This window comes from Lepidochelys kempii, chromosome 9, assembly GCF_965140265.1.
Source record: "Lepidochelys kempii isolate rLepKem1 chromosome 9, rLepKem1.hap2, whole genome shotgun sequence".
NCBI classification, from domain to species: domain Eukaryota; kingdom Metazoa; phylum Chordata; order Testudines; family Cheloniidae; genus Lepidochelys; species Lepidochelys kempii.
In genome coordinates, this window is record NC_133264.1 from 85,343,132 (window position 1) to 85,357,120 (window position 13,989).

Below are 13,989 nucleotides of genomic sequence, written 5' to 3' on the forward strand. Positions count from 1 at the left end.
TCTGACCCTGGGAATTTAGTTGCACAGAAGTCAGAAAACGCAGCATTAAGGTTCACACAGCAGTCTCATCTCTGTTCCTTTGCACATATGCATTGTATTGCAAAATGCTACGTATTTGCCTCTAAGCTTATTGAAGTGGAGTCTCAGTAAGTCTTTAGTCATGTTACAGAAGATGTCTTGCTAACACCTTTCCATGTTCAATCTGATCCAAATGTCACAGCTGATCCCTGTCTCCACAGTGGGCTAAATCAAACTTCCGGATCTAAATACTGTGGACCTGATTCGCCTCTCGCTTACACTGGTTTTGCATTGGTGTAACCAAGCCTGGTGGGAACATTCTGTTTTGCATCAAAACATTGTAGCTCCGCTCCATCTCTAAATGAGTCTAGGTCCGCTAGAAATGCAATGCTTTTTGCATTTCTTCCCTGACAAAATATAATTTATTTTCATCTGTTCCCTCTGAGCTACAGTTCTCTCTTGTCTGCCAAAGAAATACTTGCTTGGGTTTTTTCCTTGCACGTATCCTGAGACTGAAGTCTGCCTCCCCCTACTGGTTCATAGAATGGTATTTCTCTTTCCCCTGCTCTCCTACGCTGTTTGTCTCATGATTGTTTGCTTAACAACTAACAAAAGAAGCAATCCATTCGTGATGGCCATGGCACCTCACTCTGCTCTTTGATTCAGGCATGATATAGTGGTTGCTGTTCCCCAGTCTTTCCCTGTCTTACATGACACAGATGTATGCATTCAAAGCTATCTTACCTCACTTATTTGAGGCCTTCAGGACAACCCAGGTCATCTTGTTGCCCAGATTTGTGGACTGTCAAACAACCGATTATTGAGCAACTTTAAAAAAATGTAGTCCCATTGCAGCACACCTTCTGCTTCCAAAGCAGCCATGCCTAGAGATACCTGAAGCCAGGAGGCAGATTGATCCAAAAGAAACAGTCCTTATGCGAATACCACAAGCATTTAAAATAAGGCACCAATCAGCTTTAACAACCATCGTTATCATGTTCCTGTTCCTTCTCTGTAATTTTAATGCATGGTTTTTTACATGTCACAGGGTGACTGGCCCCTTTAAAGGGATATAGAAGCATCCACAGCCGGGCCACAATTAATTAGCTGCATCCCAGCCCGATGCAGGAGGCGGAAGTAAAGAGATGGGGGATAGCTTAATTGACAGCTGAGCCTTAGGAAAGGGCTAAGAGAGCTCAGGCTGGAAGTTGGAACTACAGGATGCAGGTAAACTCTTGGGGAAGGCCCTGAGCTAGGTGGCCAGATACTCTGTGGGAACCAGCCTGGAAGTTCAGTGCTCTATACCAGAGCAGGGAAGGATGCCAGGAATGGAGCCCAGTAGGCTGAGTGCTCTATTGCAGAGCCAGAATGACTCTCAGAAGTAGCCTAGAAAGGGTCAGAGAACATGGTCCAAAGTGGGGCTGAAGAGAAGTCCCTGAAGGGCAGAAGAATCTTTCTGTTTGTTGGAACTTTTTCATTGACCTCTTGGTACCCTGGAAAGGGTTGCATTTGTTTGTGACTGGCCTGGAGGGCTAGGCCACATCTCCAGCTCAGTCTGGTATGTGGTGACTCTGGAGACCCACCTCCAGAATGGAAACTGAGGCAGGGAGCACCAGTATGGGGTGCCTTTACCCTATGACATTATATCATTGCTCCCAGAAAGATCCTAAGCGGATGTAGGGAGCTCAGAGACAAAAATTAAAAATGGCTAGGGTCATAAGAAGATTGATTTAAGAGGAATGAATATACCCAGCTTTCCTTTGGTGACAAAGGAAGAGAATATGGTAACAGTCTACAAATACGTGAAGGTTATAAACACCAAAGAGGAAGAGAAATTATTTAGAGTTGATCAAATGGCTATAACTAATAGGATGAAATTAAGAAGTAACAAGCCATGGAATGTTTTCCTAAGGGTTGTGTTGGAGGCTATTAAAGTTGGACTGGTCAGAACACTAGGAAATGTGTTGTAGGGATCGAGCTTACCTAAGTAGGGGGCAACCTGGATGATCTAGTAGGCCTTCTCCATATCTAAATTCTATTATTCTGATTTTTAATTTTCCTTCTATTCACACCAACATTTGCAGTAGGAAGAGATTTTTATTCCCTGTGGGAATGACTTGACCTTGTAAATCCTGCTTTGATAATAATCTCATCACTCTTATTCTAATTAAGTGTTTTGGTTATGACATCCTGGAACAGCATATTTCTAGTACGGCTGGCTGAACTATCCTGACCATCAATAACAATCTAAAGCAAACTGGTTGCATTGAACCCAAAATGCAATGTCATTTTCTTGGCATGTCTTTGAGGTGCCTTTGGCAGACAGTCTGTGTATCTGACACAGCAGCAGACCAAGACTCAGAGCTTTTGTTTTGTGTTCTTCTACTTCTACTTCTTTGAGAGCATCTAAGTTTTCATATCCCGTGGTGAATGCGTGTGGAGTGAGCTTGGAAATTTCAAGGCAGTAATTGAGTATCAAACTGTCAGTAATCCGTACGTCATCAGCACAGCTGGGAAGATAATAATCACGGTGATATCAGCTGGAAACGCCATAAATACTAGTGATAGCTTGACTGTAATCTTGTGACGTGCTGATATCTAATCATGTTGCCCAGAGAAAGTTGGCTTAAATGAGTCAATAAAAGCAGCAGTACTGTCTGCATTGGTGTAGTTACAGTTGTCACCGCTCTGCCCAGAGCTGGGCCTTGCAGGTCTAAAGAAATCAGTGACAGGGAATCTGGGTATTCTTTGTGTAACTTGTTTTATTCATGCTGTGTATGTATCGGTCCTTGAACAGAGGGGGGTCAAGTGGCAGGCAGGTAAACCTCTCTTTCAGGAGACTCAGCCAAAACACCAACACCCAGTTCCCCAGGAGCAGCTCTGCCACAAGAATTCACTGTTGTCAGGGAGATTAGAGAGGAGAGCAAGCTCTCCTACTGCTTACAACAATAACTCTCAGAAAGAGACTGCATCACTCAACTAACAAATATGCTGCTTTTATTCAAACACTGAACAAGTGCTCACAAGCCAAAGAAAAGCAGTTGTAAAACTGTGTGTAACAGCGCCATCTGGTGACTGATATTATGACAGTATTTTAAAAAAAAAATCCTCTAGCATGCATTGTACATTAAAGCATATAGGACACTCCTGAAAAACTTCCAATCCGTCCACATACATCACTGCAGGCAAAATTAATGTCTTAAAATCTGGTTCACAAACATATTTATTCTACTGTGCTGATGTAGCTGATAATGAGGCCAGAGTTATCTCTTTCTCTGTGCCTTGATATGGAGACTGATGGTATAGGTGGATTCTTTCTATACGATCATCTTCTAAGTGCTCATTCCCCTAGCAATGATTTTGTTTTCACTAGTTTACCCAGTTTATCACCAGAAAGTAGAACACTGGGATTTGATATGTAACTCAATCCTAGTGTTTGTTACCAACAGCAATTGCATGAATATGGCTTCCTGGGACAATAGTCCCCTAACCTTGCAAACACTTATGCACAGACCTAATTTTATTCATGTGAGTAACCCCACTGAAGTCAATAATGCCACTTATGCTTTTAAAGTTAAGCACGTGCTTGTGGAAGTGGGACATAGGATTGGAACATGTGCAATTGTCATGTGTGGACGCCATTTAACACAGGTTCACTTGCTTTGGATTCAAGCCATGTGCTGCAGAAAGAGTCTGGTGTTTTACTTGTATGTTTAATCCTAAGACTCTTTGCAATTGAAAGACTTTCATCTGAGATATGTCAGTGATGCTGGCTTCCTTGATTTCATCATGAGTCATGTGATATTTCATATTTTACTTCAAGCCCCAGTGCCTGGGAAAAGGGGACTACATGAGAACCTCAGCTTACATTTTTTAAAGTTTCTAGCCCTTATGGTTGCAGAGAAAAGCTTTAAAATATGACTCACAGGTGCACCCTAAAGGCTCAGAAACCAGAAGACAAATACAAAAAAAACCCCTCACCCCCATTTATTTACTTATTTTATACTTTAAGATGTTTACAGCGGTGTAGCCTCTTTTATTGAAAGTCTGTAAAGCATACAGCATGTTTTTGGCTCTATACGTATAATAATAATTAATAATTAATATATAGCATCTTCCTGGCAGATATCTCAGAAGCTTTATACACATTAATTCATTAAAGCCTCACAACACCCTTGCAAGGTAGGAACACAAATGAATGAACATTTCACACCCTCTTCTTCTGGTCATAGCTGAGAATTAGGCCCTTAGTTGCTCTCAATAGCTGGGATCAACCAAGTACTGAGTCCCTCAGTTAAGCTCTTTCCTATTACCATCAGAATTCCTTTTGCCAGTGACAGAACCCAGCCTGTTTGATAGATGAAAACAGGGTGGAGTTCAGCTGGTTGGAATTACATGAAATGTTTGCCCCGGGGCTGTAGGGTTGGAAAATGTGCAACTGCCGACCATGTAACACAGCACTACTTGCTTGGATTTGGCACTAGTGCAACCAAAGAGTGGTGTTCTACTCATACACTTAATCATAACAGTACTTTGCACTTTGCACTTAAAACCTTCCATCTGAGGCATTCAAACCACTTTACACAAACTTAACTTAGCCTCATGACGCCTCTGTCATGTTCAGGTGGGTAAAATGAGCATGGAGAACCAAATTTACTACTCATTTCACTTCATTGACTTCACTGGAGTTACACTGGTGGTGAACTAAGTCCAGACAGTTAAGTGACTTGGCCAAGGTCACAGTAAGTTAGAGGCAGGGTCTGTTAGCCTGAGTCTGTTTCCCATTTTTAATTACTAGTCAATGGTATCTCCCACTCTGGGTCAGAATATTTCCATTGTACAGGTTGTTACAAAGCCTGGAGGAGAGGAGAATCTTTTCAGACTCAGAAATGGTAACAATTTTTCCACCTTCTCTTTCTCTTTTCAAACTGCCATTGTACCTGCAATATCTTGACTACTATCTGTTTTCATGGCCTTTTCTAACAAGAGTCAGTGTTTTCCCCTTGCAAATGAGGAGACTCCCCTTCTGTTGACTGACATTTGTGCTGCAGGATGAGCAAATGAGCCTAGTACTGCAGAAGTTTTGCAGAGAACAAAATATTATTTCTTTTCTCACTAGGTGTATAAAATCATGTGACTTTTTATTGCAGGTTGGGTCATGATAGGGACAAAAATTCTACCCCACAGTCTGAGGTGCACTGAAATAGCTGTCATCAGTGCCAGCAAATAATAGAGAGCTTGTAACATCACTGAAATCTAGGGTTAGTTAAACCCACTCATCATCCAAAACTGGTTTGGATTGGAAATCTGAACGACATGGCTCCAGGTGCATGGTATTCTGGTGACAAAGTACTTTCCCTATATATACTGAAATTGGTGTACCTGGTTGGTGCACTGTAGGCCTGATGCAATGGTGTCCGTGAGCTCTGAAACTCCATTGTCTGCTATGGCGTGTTATTCCTGATTTGCACTGATGAGAAATCAGAATCAAACCCTAAGCCTTGCTGCTTCTGTTTCAAATTCTTTTCTCTTTGCTCTTTCAAACTGCTATCAATGCAGTAAATGCCGAATTATTTCATCTCACTTGGCATTTAGATTCTAGTTAGGAATATTTTTTCAGAAATTCACATGACTATGAGTCCTTGGACTGATGTCTGTAGGATCACTCATACAACTCACAAAACACAGAGACTTACTTACTGTATTTGAATCCAATTAGGGGATGGAGAATTGTAATTCAAAATGGTGAGTTTGTTGTTAAGGGCCTGATCCAAGGCCACTGAAAGCAATTGACTTCAGTGGATTTTGAATCAGGCCCTAAATAATAGCCAGTTCTTAATGAAAGCTTTTATATTATTCTATAAAGGAGGAATGTGTGTGTGTGTGTGTTTTAAATCAACTAGATATAGTTTCAGCATTGGAAATCAATGTCAACCTCTAGACAGGTTTGTCCAAAATATGCTTTATGTGCTTATGCACTGAATGGTCAAAAAATTCAAGGTTTTGGACTTTACAAGCAGTACGTATTTTATGAAATATTGTTCTATATGTGCATTATGAAGCAGAATGGGGGGAGAAAAGTCATTATAATGCCTGGGTTGAAAAAGCATGACTTTGCTGCAAAATATTTTGTTGGCCTGAATCGTCTGCTTACAGTACAGTGCATTTTCAAAGAGGTTTGCAGCTATGTCAATCCCAAATCCCATTTAACACAACAAATTACACAAATAAATAACATGCTTCCAAAACCTACATCCACCTCTCTACCATTCAGAGGAACATAGGAATTGCCATATCAGATGGACCACTGCGTTTATCTAGCCTGATGCCCTGGCTCGGACAGCGGCCAGCACCAGATAGTTCAAAGGAAGTTGTGAGAAACTTCATAGTGGAGTATTATATACTAACCTGCCGAGAGGGAAAGTTTCTTCACAACACATCAGTTAGCAGTTGCCTTCTGTCCTGAAGTTTGAGGGTTTATATCTGTGAGCATGTTTTTTGTATCTTGTCTAATGTAATTTCAGATGTTCTCGTTATCCATATAAATGTCTAATCTTTTTGTGACTCTTGCTAGGCACTTTGGCCTCAATGTTATCTTGTCTTATGTGATATCACACTCTGATCTTCTAATAACTGCTTTGCTTGGGAAAACTCCTTCATAAGCTGAAGGAAGACATGTTGATAGAACATAGTTATTCTTACTATACAGAGTATAGCAAAATCCTGCTTACCAGTTACTGATAGACACCTACCTCACTTTATGAAAGAAGGTTTGTATCTTTTTCCTGGCATACCAACATGTGTTTTTTGATGGTAGGGACTCTATAATTTCCTCCTGTGGGGCACTGCAGTTTTAAATGAACCAAGTTAACAAGGAATGCTTATTTGGAAAGACCGCCTGCTGATGTGTCAGGGAGTGTGCAGTGCATGGATGAGGGAGGGAGGCAGTGAACAGAATGCTCAATGGGCATCCGTCTGCAGCGCTTCAGCAGCACTGCCCAGCAACTGTTCGTTTCCTTCCACAGCTGCAAAACAAAAAGCTTTACCACTTGCTGGTTCTTTCAGAAGCCAGATTCTATTCTCGGTTGCCCTTTCCAATGGGATCCCCGGGTTATTGCAGGCATTATGAACATCAGTAGCAGATTCCTCAAGATACATTATGCACTAGGCATCACACATCTGTTATTAAGATGATGGCCCTAAAGTAGAATTGTGCAGACCTGGAAATACAAGGGTGGCTGTAGCTTGCTGGCACTTCAAGAATAGCTGTGTGGATTTTTAGTAGTGGTTTAATATCTGCTATACCACTGCCCTACACTCATGCCTACATTGACATGAATGGAACTGCTATCTTGGATTGAGGGCAGTATGTGGCCAATACAGCAATGCTGATGTTATATCTTCCCCATGTAAACTTTTATCCATTTTCTTTCATAGCAGTCATTTTTGAGTCACCACGTGTTATAGGCCTTACATTTGACCAGGTAAATAGCACACACAACTGACTTTGGAATGATCTGTTTTAAAAACCCCTACCACAAGGGCTTTCCTGTGTATGTCAGAAGCATGTAATTTTGCATCATGCTGGTCATTTTGGGCCTACTTGGTTTTCTTACTGGACATTGGAATAAAGAGTTCCTTAAACCCTATATGAATTCTTGGTATCTAATGTCTGAGGTAGAACCAAATCCTGCTCACCTGACTCAGGTCAGTAGTCCCGTTGAGTACTTGCATAAATCGGGACTCCAGTGTTTGCAGAATCAAGACCCTTATGTTAATAGAGCTAAGAATGCTTTTTTGGAGGTATATGTTTCTCACTCTATGCCACTGCTGGTCAGGAGGGGAGTGACACTATGAAATGTGGTGTTTTTGCCATAGGTGACTTGTGAAATAACCCCTCTTTCCCCCATGACTTGTGATACCTGATCATTCTCTCAAAGGGCCTTGACAGGTTCTCTCAGAAGCATGAGCCAATTTCTGTTTTCAAAGTCTTATCAAGAATCTTTCGGAACGAGCAGGGCTGAATAAGATGTTATCAGGAATCTTTCATACCCACCACTGCTAAGCAACACCGATTTATATCTTAACATGAAAAGGCCACCGTTCTCAACTGAAACAACTCAACTCTGCAACAGGAAAAAAAAATCTGATGATCCACAATGCCAGATAAAATAAGGCCAGATCCTCTCTGTGACTTAAAGTAGTCTGGCTTCATTTGGTTTCAGTGGACCTACACAGGAGAATTTTGGCTCCTGTACTGGTTTCCTGCTTTAACCAAGTAAATAATACACACAACTGACTTTGGAGGGATCTATTTTAAAAGATGCATCTTTATTCCGCACCAGCTGAGTCTCACAGATACTAAAGACAAAAATTGAATCATATGCATTCCCAGTTGTACCATATTTTCACTATGAGCCTAAAGTTATATTCATGGCTTTTCCTTTTCTGTGTTTGTATTGGTGATTTGGGGATTGTGTTTGTTTTTTCATCCTGGCCCTCTGTGCATTTAAATGCTAATGCACAGTAGCCAATTTGAGCGCCAGTCTGTTGTCAATAGAAGGGGGCGAGCTTTGAAAATATGGTAGGAAGTACAGGTCATCTACAAGCACTGTGTTCTTTCGATGGTGCTGCCATTAATTTTAGCAGTGAGGCTATTCAGCAAATGTATGATGGAAGAAAAGCTGCAGAGACATGTAAGCCAGCTGAAATTTACAATGAAATAGTTGCCAGTGATTCTGGTATGCTGCCACATTGAGTTCTATTATCACCGAGTTGTGTAGAAATGCTGAAAGTATTAGTCATCCTGCTCGACAGTTTTTAGTTACATTTGGCAGCCTCACTGAAGTTTGAAAGTCACAGCTAAAAATACTGAAAACACTTCTGAACTAAGTGAGATCTTAGCTTTGAAATGTTAAACCCCTTTTCTTTAACTATCTGTCACTTTCCACTTTTTATTCACACTGGAACAACATGGGCACCTCACCACCTCCCAGGAGCTGTGGCTGAAGCATGCTCCATTTCACTGATCCCTGACCAGCATAACAGCCTCTAAGGATTATTACAGTAGTGGGTGATTTAGAGCAGCCCTAAGGCAGCTTTAAATTATGCTGAGGGCTTAACCAGCCACTGGTTTCCATGGGGATCAAGGAAGCTCAAAGGTGGCTAAAGCCTCTTTTACCCTCTCTGTCTTCTCATCTGCAGTAAACAGAACTCTGAGAAAGCTGCAGATCAGGTCCTTAGGTTCAATTAGACCAAAGGGGGAAGCACGTTCTAGAGCCAGAACCAATGGCTCTCCCTGGAGAAAGTCTGGTCTCCATTCCCCAGCCATCGTTCCGGCCTATACAAAACAATGTTTCTGGGCCTAGGAAGTGAGAGAAGGTCCCTGGTCTGATCCCAAGAGATGATGAATGCTTCCTGGGAGTTAAAAGCAATCAGCACCTCCCAGGAGGCTTGCAGCATCCTGTATTATCCAGTTGCTGAATGGTCCAACCCTCAGACATAAATCAGAGGCTGTCTCTTAGGACCCAAACCAGAGAAGAATAAATACATGTGTGAGAGTGTCTCTCCCCCTCTCCACCCATTTTTCATGCTGTTGTAATGTAACTGCTGCCTGTTATTCTCATTAAGACAGTCGAAGACTCACCGATGAGACAAACATAGTTGCTGGAAATAACAGGCTGCAGTAAAACTGTATTTCTGCATTGATTCTCCAGACTGTTGCAAAATTGCCTCTGTCAATTTGAATTTATTGTTGACTTGCAACTCCACTTCTTTTCTGTTACTGAAAATGAATAGTCTTAGTAGCAGCCCTGAAATAAAAATGTTACCTTAACTTTGATTCCCTCTCCCATCTAATAAAGAATAATTTACTTCCCTACAACCTGTACCTTCCAATTCATAGTTTGCTTCTGAGGCTTTATAGACACTAACATTTTCCAAGCCTGCTGTAGGGTCATTATCAATAGGAAGATTATAACGGCCTGAACTTGGGATAAACAGCCAACAACTTGAAAGTTGTGGTTGTAAACGTAAGGAGCTACATTATGTCCTGTTGAGTCTGAACAAGAAAATTCTTGCTGCAGTTGCCACACCCAGTTTGCACGTATTCATTTGTTGCTGAAACTGAAAAATGGACTCTGTGCAACTAACTGTGGCAGCCTCACAAATGAAGAGTTTCACAATGGAGACTTCAAAGCTGAGTTACAAGAATAGTGCGTTGGCACTAATATAATACTTTCATCCACAGCTCTCAAAGTACTTGAGTATTCTTCCTTCCATTTTACAGGCAGGTTACCTAATTTAGCATACAGTACACAGCTGAGTCAGAGCTAGAACTCAGCCTGTCTGAGCCCCAGACCAGTGCTCTAGCCACTGCTTTACTTTCTCTTCCTGTACACAACGTTCCCATAATGACAGACTGCATGAAGGAGCTGAAGGCAGTAGGCATGCTGAGGTATAACCCAATATCTTCACAAGAACTCATGTATAATGCACTCTGCTTACTTGAGCCTCAAGGAATGCACAGTGTGGGCTAGATTCTCAGCTGCTGTAAATTGACATAGTTTAACTGAAGCTAATAGAGCTACACTGATTTACTCCACCTGGAAATCTGACCCACAGCGTTTGCCACATGGAGCAAATGTTCCCATGATGCCACAAAGTTTTGCACTCCTGAGTATGGCCCTGAAAATATCAGCATATAATTGGCCCACCAGAAGAAGTGTTGTCTAGTGGTTAGAACATGAGTGGAAATCAGGAGGTCTGCCAGGGACTTACAGTGTGTCCTTGAATAAGCCACTTAACCTCTCTCCTTCAGTTGCCCCATCTGTAAAATGGGAATAATAAGGCCAATCTACCAACTGGCCTGAATGGTTGTGAAAAAGGGCTGTTCAAGGTCAGATGCATGAGTATTTGCAGAAAATGAATTTGAAATGTGCATAAGTGAGGTACTCATGTTGGAAGTGCTCACACCCTTATCTACTCAGGAAATGGAAACCCTGGAACTTCTCTCATCAATCATAATTAGGCAGCACCCCCCACATTTTAAATGTGAACAGAAGGCTTGTGTACACAGCACCAGCAAAGCGCACCAGAGTGATGATTTGTAAAGTACACTAATGTGCTACGCTCTGACTGCTCCATGTAGATTCAGCTGCCATGCTCTACACAGTGTCTAGCTTGTATTAACACAGTCCTGTTTCAAACAAGACTATGTTAATGTGAACTAGGTACCTTTAGTGTGCAGCAGGGTTCACACAGGGCAGTTAGTTTGCTTTACAAATTACACCACTTTGCCAGCACCACGTAGACAAGCCCGAAGTCTCAGCAAATTATCAGTGATTGTCATGGTTACTAGGCAAGCTGGGCTTTAGAGCCCCTTTAGTCTCTCCTGAGTGCACCCCTCTGGTGACAGGCCTAGCTCTCTTCACCTGTCTCAAGATGGAACCATACCATTGTCCCTACCACTCTGAGACTGGAGCCACAACCTGCAGCCCTACTGGTTCCCAATCGCGTTAACCCAATAGGCCCAACTGCTCTTGGCACTTGTAGACCTTTTCCTGCAGGAGCCTGTGACCAGTGAGCTGGTTAAAGTGACTCAAAAGCAGCTTCTTCAAAACAAAGCATTATTTATTCACCCAAAGCGGTACATAGCACACAGGGCAACAGGTAAAAGCAATAAAAGGCCTGTATGCATCCCTCCCTTCACCTACACCTTAATTTTTCTTAGCAAGCTTTGGCAAGCTCCAGTCAGCCCAGTCACCTTCAGCTCTAGGCTGGGGAAAACAAAAACTACTTGATGCAGCTTCTGTGTCTCTTTCTGCCAGGGACTCAGTTCCAGCCACTGCTGACAACCTGCTCAACCTGCACTCCTTCCTGCCTAGGCTAGCATCTTTAAGGTCTGAGTGTACCCATTGATCCTAGATTCAGCCCAATAGGAGTAAACTTTGACAGCCTACTGGATGCCAGGTCAAGGGTATTCCCCACTTAAGAGGTTCCCTGTTGTTTCCCCCAGAATCCTTGGCATTCTTTAGGATAACAAATTATCTTTGCCATTGTTTTGTTTCCTCTTAGTTTCCCCCTTACAGCCTCGATTTAACTCTTTGCATTCAGGCAGGGTAATATCACACAGGTAACCTGTGGTACATATGATTTTTTATAAAAAAAATATGAATAATTCCCTCATTGTTTGTAGTGATCAACCCATAGAGTAAAAATATTTGCAGGAAAAAAACACTACATTTGAATGAAAAAATGTAGTAAGGGAAAAATCACAATTTACTTGTGGATATTCCAGTGGAAGATAGAGGCTGAACTGATCTGATATTTGTTATGAATTATTTGCTCAGCACTGCTCTCTGTCACCACCCCAAGGCTGTGTGTAGGGACACAGGACCAGTATTAACAAGGGGAAAATAGATATGCCACACAATGCATATTAAATGATATAGTCCTAAGTGGTTATTTCTCAAACTAGTGGTTCCCAAAGTGAGACTCACAGGTCACTTGTTGGTGACTGCAGAAAACTGACTAACATACTGATGTTTCCGATTGCTAAATTGTATTAAAATACAACTAAAATGCATTAAATACTTCCCTGATGTTACTTTGCATGTGAGCAATTGCTGTGGCTGCTACATCAATGTTATGTGATCATGAATTGGAGGAGACATATCCATGAGACCATCTGTGTATTAAAATGTGGTCCATGCTATGTAAAACTCTGGGAACCCCTTTCTTAACATGTCCATGTAGACGAGTAGCCCTTTTCTAGCATGGATACCAAATCTTCCCATAGCTGAACTATTCTTTTATTCTAATGTGGCTTTTAGATGCACTTGAAGTGTTCTGGATCAGATTGCCCACAGTCTGAGAGGAAATGACTATTCTATCGACAAGTTGTATCTCTCTCTAGTTAATTGTATGTCTTTAATTCAATATATCAACATAGGAGAGGCAGTGTGCCAGGACAGGGCAGACTAGACTACAGCATACTTGACCTAGCCAATGCACCACTTCCTCTGGAATTTTTAAATTCTGTTTGTTTTCCAAATTACCCAAGACCTGCAGCCACAATTTATGCCGAGTTGAAGTCTGAAATGGAATTCCATCTAGATGCTGTTAGAGAGATAAGGAGCAGATATTTAGAAATTAAATTAAACCGCAGGAGCTGAAAACATATCTGTCCGAACATAAAAAAAATCTTTGGAATTAAGGGCTCACCTTGCAGTACCCGCTACAACGGACACCAATCACATAACTGCTGAAGATATGCTAACAAAGATTATGCAAAAATATGCATAAAAATCTTTATAATAGAGATGGAACTGAACTAAGACCAGGGATCAGAACCTTTGAGCCATAGCTGAACCTGCTACTTCAAGGGACAAATCTGAAGACTGAACCTGATCTCTCCACACTGTGAGTTGGTTCGGATTAGGATCTGGATTTCAAACTCCCAAATGGGAGAGAGTTTTGATTCACCAAACCATAAAAAGAAGAAATTAGGGTCCGGATTGGAATTTGGATGTCCAATGTAAGTCAGGAGTTTTGGTTTTGGATCTGGTTTCTAGTTAATACAGTGCATTTTTACAGCCATACTCCAAATTTCTTGGGGCTAATTCTCCTTTCCTGCCGCCATGGGATATAAATAACTCCCAATGACTTCTATCCTGCATTGAGAGAACAAGTCCATGTTTACTGGTCTGAATAAGCTGTTAACTAGCATATCCCTAGAATGTTTGATTCCTATTATCTCACCTTATTTTCCTTCAGGAAACCATGTGAGGGAAGATGGTCACATTTTCTTGCAGAGTAACTCACTATACCACCTTGAACAGAAATGTGGGTGGAAGGCATGAGTGAATTGGCTGCTCTGCAAAGAGTTGTTATGTTAGATCTAATTGCTTAGATATTCTTAATGCCATATGCTCTTCTTACTTAGAGCTTTCTGACTAATATAGAAATACT